The 11,816-nt window shown below is 39.0% G+C and overlaps 1 pseudogene; it reads left to right on the forward strand.

Annotated features, from left to right (window-relative positions):
* The first annotated feature begins 5,951 nt into the window (after window positions 1-5,951).
* On the forward strand, window positions 5,952-6,642 carry LOC100440013 (large ribosomal subunit protein uL23-like; annotated as a pseudogene).
* Window positions 6,643-11,816: the final 5,174 nt, after the last annotated feature.

Raw genomic sequence — 11,816 nt, forward strand, 5'->3', positions numbered from 1 at the left:
ACGAAGTAGTACAGTAAAAAGAACAGGAGGCTTTGGTAGTACAGATCCAGCAGGAAAGGCTGAACAACATCTGACAGGACAAAAGGAAAATAAAAGGCTGGACAAGATATAGGTGGAGGGATGCACACACAAAAAGGTGGGAAAATGGAAAAAATAATTACATGGGGAAGAAGATTTGCTTGTATCTCTCCAGGTGACAATTAGTTGCCTATGTGGGTGCCCACCGAACATCTGAAGATCCATCATGGGCCACACCAGGAAGAGAGGACTCTGGGAAGGGCCAGAGCTCCCTATACAAGTGATGGCACGAATGAACATCTCAGAGACAAAGGAAAAGACTGTGAATACTCGCCAGGTGGATCCTCCAACAGGGGGCCAAATGAAACTGGTGCAGATGGCAGAGGCCAACCTCAGAGCACAGAACAAACCAAAAACAACTAGTAAGTTAAAGGTGGCCATGCTGGCAGTACTGTCTGTGGCAGACCTTTTGGATTCAAAGTTGTGTACAGCCACCTTTTATGTTAGCAATAGGAAATGTTACTCTTGACATAAATACCCATTCTATCACATGCCCCGAATGTGACTTGTTTAGTTGCATTAACTCAACCTTTGATAAAAATCAAACTATCTTGTTAATTAGAGCCAGAGAGAGCCAGACACAGAGTTTGGATCCCCGTGTCTCTAAATATAACACGGGAGGCATCACCATCCATTCATATTGTAACTGAGATCCTTAAAAACCTGTTATCCCATTCAAAAAGTTCATAGTTGCTCTTGTATTTGTTATAATTGGCCTCATTGCTGTTACCACTACTGCTGCAGTAGCTGGAGTGGCTTTACACTCATCTGTGCAGACTGTTGAATTTGTTGATAAATGGCAAAAAAATTCTATGAAATTATGGAATTCTCAAGCTCAGATCAAAAGATAGTCAAATTAATGATCTCCGTCAGACAGTAATTTGGATGGGGGATCGCATCCTAAGTTTAGAAACTAGAATTCAAATGCAATATGATTGGAATATATCCAGTTTTTGCATTACTCCTCATAGTTACAATGAGACAGAACACCAATGGGAAAGAATTAAACGTCATCTAGAGGGCAGAGAGGAAAATCTCACCTTCAATATTGTAAAACTGAAAGAACAGGTTTTTGAAGCCTCTAAGGCTCACTTGGCCCTGCTCCCTGGAACTGATATTTTAAACAAGGCAGCTGATGGGTTGTCTGCAATCAATCCTCTTAAATGGATTAAGACCATTGGAAACTCTACACTTGTAAACTTTGTTCTAGTAATTATGTGGTTGTGCTGTCTCCTTTTAGTCTGCAGATGTGGAAGCTGCCTCTGGACAGAAAGCCCCTGTTGAGAACAAGCAATGATAGCTGTGGCAGTTTTGCAAAAATAAAAGGGAGACATGTTGGTAGAAGAGCTGAGGCAGGAGTAGCTTGTCTGTCATAATGTAAAAGAGTCTTGGAACATGTCCTGGGTCCAGGGTCTAAACCCCCTCATGGCCTTTGGAACACCAAGCTCTGTGCCAAAGAGTGGAAGGCTGCCCTGTGGCACCACAATCTAAGCTCAGGGCATAAAACCCCTCGTGGCTTTGATGGAATCCAGGGCTCAGGCCATGAATGTTCAAAGTGCTGAAGGAAAAAAACCTGTCCAGCAAGAATATTATAGCCAGCAAATCTGTCCTTCAGAAATGAAGGAGAAATAGTCTTTTCTAGACAAGCAAACATTGATCATCATACTAGCTCAGCTGTACAAGAAATGCTTAAGGGAGTCCTACATCCAGAAGTGAAAGGATCTTAACCACCATGATAAAATCTCACAAAAGAATAAAAATCACTAGGAAATCAGATACACAAATGAGAATGAAATCAAATCTTATCACTACAAAAACCCACGAAACTGCAAAGATAAACAATAAGAGAGGAAGAAAGGAAAAAAGAATATAGAAAATAACAACCAAACAATTAACAAAATCACTTGAGTAAGTTTACACCTATCAATAACAACCTTGAATGTGAACAGTTTAAATTCCCTGATTAAAAGATCTAGAATGGCTGAATGGATTAAAAAACAAGACTCAACTATATGCTGACTATAAGAAACTCACTGTATCTGTGAAGACACATGTGGATGGAAAGTAAAGAGATGAAAAAATACATTACATGCAAACGAAAAAAAATGAACAGAAGAAGCTATATTTATGACAGATAAAGCAGACTTTAAGACCAAAAAATAAAAAGAGACAAAGTGATTAAATAATGGCAAAGGGCTCAACTCAGCAAGAGGATACAGCAGTTGTAAATATAGGTGCTCCCAACACCGGAGAACCCAGATATATAAAGCTAATATTGTTTGAGCTAACAGGAGAGCTAGATCCCAATATAATAATTGTTTGGGATTCCAGTACCCCACTCTCAGCATTGGACAGATAGTGTAGCCAGAAAATCAATAAATAAACATTAGACTTAAACTGTACTATGCGCCAAATGGACCTAACAAACATTTATAGAACATTTTATCCAACAGCTGCAGAACACACATTCTTCCTATCAGCGCATAAAACATTCTCCAGGATAGGCCATATGTTATGTCACAAAACAAGTCTTAACAGCTTTTTAAAAATAAAAATCATATCAAGTATCTTCTCAGACCACAGTGAAACTAGAAATCAACACCAAGAATAACTTTGGAAACTATACAAATACCCAGAAATTAAACAACATGCTCCTGAATGCCATGGAGTTAATGAAGAAATTAAGACGACAATAAAAAATTTCTTGAAACAAATAAAAATAGAAACATAATATACCAAAACCTATAGGATAGAGCAAAAGCTGTTCTCAGAAGGAAGTTTATGGCAACAAACATCTACAACAAGAAAGATAAATACTTCAAATAAGCAATCTAACATTGTACCTCAAGGGACATAGGAAAGCAAGAGCAAAACAAACCCAAGATTAGTAGCAGGAAAGAAATAATAAAATTGAGAGCAGAACTAAATGAAATGGAGGCTAAGAAAGAATGCAAAAGATCAACAAAGCAAAGTCAGGTTTTTGAAAAGATTATCAAAATTTTTGGTAGAGACGGGGTTTCACCATGTTGCCCAGGCTGGTCTTCAACTCCTGGCCTCCCAAAGTGCTGGAATTATGGGCGTGTGCCACCATGCCCAGCCATGTTATACTATTCCATTGAAACATAAAATTTCTCTCTGTAGTAACCATCATTTTTTATCATAATCAAAGTAAGACTATTCTTGTTTTAAAAATAAGTCTAGTTTTGTTAGATTTTGCTTGATTATTTACATAAGTGCAGCAAGAACAGGAGATGACCACATAGGTGCTTTCAAGTTTCTTTGCTGGAAGTTTTCATACAGAATCTCAGATTTGACTTTTAAAGGCCTTATTCAGGCTAAAAGACAAGCCAAGAACATACTACCAAATTTCAGCTGCAGTCCTTATAGCTTTGTGTGCATTCCCCTCTTCTTGAAGCCCCCAAAATATCCCTAAATTCCTGGGCCTACTAGGAAATGACCTTTTTTACTAACCTGTAAGGCTGTGAACCCTGTAATCTAGGTATCAGACTGGCTTTTCTCAGAGTGCTCTTGGGAATGAAGTTTTTGATGCTCCAAAAAAAAAAAAAAAAAAGAATTAACATGGGAACAAATGATCTCTTAGCAAGGTGAGCTTTACTTTCTGCAGAAAGGGTGCTACTCAATAGCTGTCCAGCCACAAGAGCACACCAAACAAAGGAGACAGAGTTACTTATAACCTGATGTGTCTACCCTACTGCTGTGTCCAGTTTCCATTGGCTGGAATAGGACTTCACATTTTACACTTTACCCTATTGGCTTAGAGTTTAAAACTTTCTTAATTAGGTAAGGGAATAGAAGAAAGAAAGAAAGGGAAGTTGCCCAGGGATAGTTAAGGAAGCATCTCCAAATCAGGAATCCCATGCACTATGGGCTGGGGCTTGTCTAGTCCTGCCCAGGCATGCTGGAGCAAGCTAGGACAACTGGTTTGGAATACACACACACACACAGACACACACACACACATATAAAAATAGTGGATAGCTATGACTTTATAATCTTTGAGGAAGAACTTTCCCATTTCTCACAGTGCTTTGTAAGTGTTGTCTCCATAAAAGTCAACCTTACTTCCTTAAAATTGCTGGTCATAACTGATCTTAGGTACACTTCCTAAATATGATATTCCAGTAAAAACCTTGATAATATAACCACAATTTCCAATTATTTCCTGTTATAAGGTGAATAGATTCTTATTGGGCTTTCGCTAACAACTATATCATCGTGAAAATAAGAGTTTTCAGTAAGGATTTCAAAATTCTGGAAAAACCAGGCAGGGAAAAAAGATAAATGCTTCATTTCTGTTTACAAAAGTATAATCTACTAAATTATTGTAAGTTACAGTTAGATTAAGAGAAAGAGATTTCTTAAATCCAGAAACTAGAACATTAAAGAACCAGCAATGCTCCAAAAAGCTATAAAATTATAATCAATTTTCATCAGTTCATTCAGTGCCATGTAATCAATTCCAGTCTTGTTGGATCTTGGGTTAGCAGTGTCATGAACCCATCAATTTCCCAACCAGACTTCTGGAGACCTTCACTGAGTCAAGTGTATGGTCTTAAAGTTATTTAAGCAATATCATCAGAAGCCTATAACCAGAGTACCTGTCATAGTCTTTTCCATGAATCTCAGAGGGAGTCCTGTGTTGGAGACAAACATTCTGACCTGTAGCTGATTACAGGAGCTTTCAGGAAAGCATCGGGGGAAATAATATCTAAATGACAAAGAGTATGAAATGGCTGTGATGAAAGATCTGGTGAGAGTTCATTATACCACAACTGACAAGGATATTCGATTTTTTCTGTGGCATACAACATTTATTTATTATTTAGAGACAGAGTCTTGCTCTGTCGCCCAGGCTGTAGTGCAGTGGCGCCATCTCGGCTCACTGCAAGCTCTGTCTCCTGGGTTCATGCCATTCTCCTGCCTCAGCCTCCCAAGTAGCTGGGACTACAGGTGCCTGCCATCAAGCCCAGCTAATTTTTTGTATTTTTAATAGAGACAGGGATTCACCGGGTTAGTCAGGATGGTCTGGATATCCCGACCTTGTGATCCACCCGCCTCAGCCCCCTAAAGTGCTGGGATTACAAGCGTGAGCCACTGCACCTGGCACAACATTTAAAATAATAATTGGAATTATGACTCATTACTCTATACTGGCACACAGCAGGATAAGGAGGACATTGACAAATTTCCAGGAATTTTTTGTAATTTCTGAAAACATAACATTTTACCCATACAAATATAACACAGGGAAGGTTAGGCATCTCTTTTTATTTGTATTTTATGTATGGTTTTCCTTATAAAAAATACAACCTACTTTACTTGCGAAATATGCCCTACTTTTCTTGCATGCTTTGTGTAGAGTTGTTCCTAGTTATTCTATTATTTCTAGTAGTTTTATTTACATATATTGATTATAATTTTAATACTTAGTAATCTTTTATTTTCCAGAGAAAACTAGGAAGTAGACAGTTATAAACTGTCATATATTAGCATTCTATAGTAGGTTAGAAAATGTATGAATATACCATCTCCCAACATCTAGATGGATGTGTTTCCTCATAATACAATTCCTCAGTGTGGCAGAAAAAAACGTGTTTATTAACGGGCCAAAATATTTTTAGTCTCTCTGTAAAAATAGGAAGCCAAAAGTATATAAACTTGAATTATTTATGTTCAGTAATTAATGTTTTAGTATTGTATCTTATTTATAAATGGTCTAGATATTTAATGCAAATCTTTTACTTAGCTTAACTTTAAGGTTAAAAATTACCAAAAGTACTTTGGAAACTACTATTAGCCAGATTTACTGTAAACAAATTATTTTTGAAATAATGTTTTTCGCTTTTCACAAGATGGCACCGAAAGTGAAGAAGGAAGCTCCTGCTCCTCCTAAAGCCAAAGCCAAAGCGAAGGCTTCAAAGGCCAAGAAGGCAGCATTGAAAGGTCTCCACAGCCACATGCAAAAAAGAAGATCCGCATGTCACCCACCTTCAGGCGGCCCAAGACACTGCGACTCCAGAGGCAGCCCAAATATCCTCTGAAGAGCACCCCCAGGAGAAGCAAATTTGACCCCTATGCTATCATCAAGTTTCTGCTGACCACTGAGTCGGCCATGAAGAAGATAGAAGAAAACAACACAGTTGTGTTCATTGTGGATGTTAAAGCCAACAAGCACCAGATCAAACAGGCTGTGAAGAAGCTCTATGACAGTGATGTGGCCAAGGTCACCACCCTGATTTGTCCTGATAAAGAGAAGAAGGCATATGTTCGACTCGCTCCTGATTATGATGCTTTGGATGTTGCAACAAAATTGGGATCATCTAAACTGAGTCCAGCTGGCTAACTCTAAATATATGTGTATCTTTTCACCATAAAAAAAATATTTTTCATAAGAATGTCAACTTAATTAGAATCAAATCTATAAGCTTTAAGATTTTACGTTTCTAGTAAGTATAATATTAGCTTATTTGACTAGAACTCAAGCAGAATAGGAATTTATGCTTGTTTTGTATTCAATAGTGATAACTTTGAAGACATAGTTGTTTTATTATGCCAAAAGTATTATATTAATCTTATTTAACTAAGTTTTATCCAAATCGTGTTAACTTAAAAAACATTTGATCAGTTCCTATATTTCTAGGAGTTTTGTGAATATTTATTTATAAATGCTTATTTTTTTCTAAGCCAAGTTAGAATAGAGCACTCTTAGAGGATTTTATAAATGAATTTTCCAATGCTATCTGGAGTTAAGAAAATATCACATATACATAACATACATTAATAGATATACAAACACAAGTAGAGATTTCATAGCTTTCATCCTGAAATTTCAGCATAAATATTCTGATGGTTAATTTTAGACATGGTTAATTTTGCAATAATACAAAATTCACTAGTTTATATAGAAGACTTGGTTTTTGTCTTTGCCCCATTTTATATTTGTATTATAACTATGTATCTGGAAAATGGAACAAGTTTTTTCTTCTTCATGTGAGGGCTAAAGCTTTTTTCTCACCAATGTTTTTGGAGATTTTTAAGATTTTCTTTTGTTTTGACATACAATCTTATGGAGGCTGAGAAATAATTTTTTTTCTATTTTATTTTTCAGCCCCAGGTGTTTGCTCTTGCAGATTCTTGAGCACATTGACAGCATCCAAGGCATGGAGTGGGGTGCCTAAAGTTTCAGTGATTATAGGGAGTTGAGAGACTCAATTGTGAAAGGAAAGGTCTAAAAGGAGGCAATTTGGAAGACAAAAATTTTCTCAAAGGAGCCATTAAAGTTCTAAATAATTCTTAGTAAAGTCATGCAAACAGGAAAGGAAGTAGAATTAGTTCCATATTGGTGGAACACAGAGTCAGCAGAGGTTTCAGAAGGGAGAATTTAGTCAACTGAGAAGTTCCCATGAAAGGAGCAAGATCAAGATGACAGAGATACCTTGAAACAAAAAGCCAGGAATAACTTCCAACCCAAGAGGAGAACAGAGAGGACTCAAAACCAAAGCTAGGATAAGAAACTTGTAGCCCAAGAGTTACCTTCCAGACAAAGAAGCCTGAGATTCCAACCCAGCTTCAGAGAGTACTCACTCAAAATGTTACTGAAGCTGTAGGCTTTTTAATGACTTAGCCATGCATGGAAAAGGCATTCCCTAAGGTGGAACAGAAGATGGAGCCCCCATATCCAAAGATAGCCAAGGAGAAAGAAAGACTCCTGTTGCCAGAGCCAGTGGGCAAAGGCAACAGAAAAGGAGAAAAGGGTCCTAATGGGATGAGATCCTTTCAGATTTAGGCTTATACAAACTGCTGAGATCTGGCAGGTTGACAGCCATAAATGGGGTACTAACATTTCTACTCATTGGATTACAAGTTCTCAGGCATCCAAAATGATGAACAAAATGACAATTTCTAGGGCTTCTGTGGGAGAGTATGGAAAGGTCTTTTTGAACCTTTTAATGCTGTCAATAGAAGAATGATGAGGTTCATAAATTTGGAAAGCAGACATTTCTTCATTTTTATGTGTATATATTTTTTTTGAGGCAGAGTTTCACTCTTGTTGCCCAGGCTGGAGTGCAATGGCATGATCTTGGCTCACTGCAACCTCCACCTCCTGGGTTCAAGTGATTCTCGTGCCTCAGCCTTCTGATTAGCTGGGATTACAGATGCCCACCACCGCACCTGGCTAATTTTTTGTATTTTTAGTAAAGACAGGGTTTCATCATGTTGGCCAGGCTGGTCTGAAACTCCTGACCTCAGGTTATCCACCCGCCTCGGCCTCCCGAAGTGCTGGGATTACAGGCATGAGCCACCGCACCCAGTGAGAGTTTTATTTCCTATAAAGGGTTGCAGCCTGCAGGGTTGTCCTTCTGACAGGCTGGGAAGCATAGCCTCCAGCCAGAAGCCAGAAACAGACGCTTCAAGGAGTAGGTAAAGGAAATAGTAATTTATGCTGAGTGGAATGGCCAAATACATTTATTTAATAAGCTCTAGGAGGAGTCATGAATATTTATGGAAGGAGAAATGCATGCATGCGCAATTGAGTTTCTTGCTTCTTCATGGGTCCCATGTACAAAAAATGGTAGTGTTAGCATGATCCCAGGGTGGAGTTTTCAGCCCTCTGACATTAAAAGGTGAAGCAAAGGACATGAAAACTTGTTCTGTGCATCCTCTGTACACTGGCCAGAACCTCTCCGTCATGGGTGGTCTCTTATCAGGCAAGAAAGGAGAGGTTGATATCAGTGGTGGAGCCTTTGAAAGGGCTGGTTTCTGTTAAATCCTTGGGGAAGAAAGCCTCATCATGGTTAGCAAAGGAGGGGGTATAATGATGTGTATCTGACCCCCATCATCCCATCCTAGCAAAGCTGAGAACTCAGTTTCAAAAGTTACTCTGGGGTCCCCTCAACCAAGAGTGGGTCTGTTCAGTCAGTAGGTGCATAGGATTTCATTTTCATTTATCAATGCTAATGCGAAAGAGTATGCTGTCTTCATGTCAGCTGAATTTGTAAGAAACTCCTTGGATGGGGTTAATGGCAGCTGTATTTTTCTGGGAGCTCTACTTTAATGGGATAAAGTAAGTTCTGGTAAGATTTCTTCCTTTATCTTCAGTATCTCAAATGTTTTCATTTAAATAATCTTTATAACAACTTTTGATGTCTGAGTGGATTCCCACACAGTCATCTATTGTAAGACTTTCTGATTCCTTTTTTTTTTCCTTTGGTAATTATGAATAGGGCTTCTGTAAATAATTGCATGGTAGCTTTTGATTGGAAATAACATCAAAGTAGTTGTCAAAATACTTAGGAATGTGATTTTTGGATTGTAAGGTGAGACTTGTTTAGCTTTGGCAAAAAATGCCCAACTTGTAATAGGGGAGGAAAAATAATTTTCTATGTTTTCGGAATTCTTAGATGGGACCCTCTGTAAAAACTGACAGATTAAAATGAGAAAAACAGAAAAGTTTAAAAACCTGTATACCTTATGGATACATAGGAGATACTCAGGGAAAAATGAGTAAATCTCCAACAGGTGGCTTTCAATTCAAGCATAAATACTATCTTCAACTGAAAGAAAGAAGATTTGAGGTGCAGTAGTGGGGAGTTAACCAGCAAAAGCACAGTAGACAAGGGTAAGGTTTGTTATACAGACTTAAGTCCACGCATTCTCCATTGATAAGACTCTTCAGTGATTTAGTTATCCTTCTCTTCTTGCTGTCGAGAGAGGTAGCTTTTAAATGGGGATTGCCTTTATAGATGTAAATTTTCCTTACACAAAGGTAACTTCTACTCTGTTTCAGAACTTCCTTTGTTAGCATTTTTTTCCCAATAGAATCAGCTTGGAATAATTCTTAAGCCAAAGGGACATATTTGGGGGCATCATATTCTGGTTTCCTACCGTTATATTTTGGGGTGGCATATTTTGGTCTTATACAGTGTTCCACCAGCAATGAAAAGAGTTCTTGTTTTTCCTCCAGCAATTTGTCATTTTTAAAAGAGTTTAGCAGTTCTAAGAGATATAGACTAGCTGTGCTATCTCATTGCGGTTTTCAGTTCTCTAGTATGTTGAGCATCTTTTTGTATGTTTACTTGCCAACTGTAGATCTTCTTTGATGAGGTGTCTGTTCAGATCTGTGTGCATTTTTAATTGGGCTGTTTAACTTATTGTTTAGTTTTAAGAATTTTTAAATATATTTTGAATACAAATTCTTTCTCAGATCTGTATCTTGCAAATATTTTCTTCAATATGTGGCTTGTCTTTTTGTTCTCTTAACAAGGTCTCTTCCAGAGTATAAACCTTAAATATTAAGAAATCCACATTGTCATTTCTTCTGTGTATATCAACCTTTTGTGTCATTTGTTAAAATTCATTACCAAACCCAAAGGCACATAGGTTTTCTTCTATAGTTGTTTCTAGAAATTATATACTTTTGCATTTTTAGTATAAGGATGATTTTGAGTGATTATTTTTGTAAGTTGTAAATTTTTCATCTACATGCGTATCATTTCTTATGGTTTCCAATTAATCATTCCCTCACTGTTTTTGGGAAAGACACAGGACAGTGGGCTCTGTTAGAGTAGATAGATAGCTAGACATGAACAGGAGGGGGAGCTCCTGGAAAAAGGAAAGTCTGGGAAGGCTCACCTGGAGGGACCACCAAAAATTCACATATTAGTAGCATCTCTAGTGCTGGAGTGGATGGGCACTTGTCACTTGTGGGTAGGAGGGGGAAGAGGTACCCATGCAGAAAGAAACACCCTAGAACTCCTCTTAAGATGCCCCAATCATCATTCACTCTGCAATAAAAATGTCAGAATATTGCTAGCTACATGCTGATAAGAAGGACAAAGGGGACATTCTTAAGAGAAACCTGGCACCATAAGTACAGATTAGGGCAGAGAAGGACATTCAAAAGAGATAGGCAGGCGCAGTAGGTACAAACGTGACCGCTGTGAGCCTACCTGGGATGGCGGGAAGGAGGCTGGTGCCAGAATGGATTCGGATTGATCACCACACATGTACCTCAACCAACAGTGAGAAGGTTCCACAAGCCTAAGTGGGGCAAGTCGGGGACCTAAGGCAGTAGCAGGAAAACCAGACAAAGAAAAGAGGCAGAGACTTGAGACAGAGGCAGGAATGTGAAGAAGTCCAAAATAAAACTCCCTGCACAGGACTCTTAGGCTGTTTTCATGCACTATCAGCCCACTCCTCCCTATTTTTCTACAATAAGCTCTTTACACTGTATTTCTTTTCAATGAAGTTATCTGCCATCTTTGTACTGCCTCTTGGTGAAAGTCTTTCTTCCAAGTTAGACAAGAACTGGGACATCAGCTCTCCCCAGTAATAGCTCCGTTTCAGTTTGAATTTACAGAACTGATGGGGCCTAATAACTGGCTCTCTGACTTTAAGTGGTGTAGGAGGCTACCAGTAGGGGACGCCAGCCGTCACACTGGGAGCAAGAGGGCCCCGCCTAGTCCCCATCCGCCTGCAGGTGGCGTGCTGCCACGACACTGTGAGCCAGAGGGCCCGGCAGTGTCCTCAGCTGCCAGCAGGGGGCGTACGACGACTACACTGTTAGCAAGAGGGTCCTGCAGTGTCCTTCGCTGCCAGCAGGTGGCGTACGGGCACCACGCCATGAGCAAGAGGACCCTGCAGTGCCCTGGTTGCCAGCAGGGGGCGTGCTGCCACTACACTGTGAGCAAGATGATCCTGTAGTGTCCCCAGCGGCC

The sequence above is a fragment of the Pongo abelii genome, chromosome 8, assembly GCF_028885655.2.
Source record: "Pongo abelii isolate AG06213 chromosome 8, NHGRI_mPonAbe1-v2.0_pri, whole genome shotgun sequence".
NCBI classification, from domain to species: domain Eukaryota; kingdom Metazoa; phylum Chordata; class Mammalia; order Primates; family Hominidae; genus Pongo; species Pongo abelii.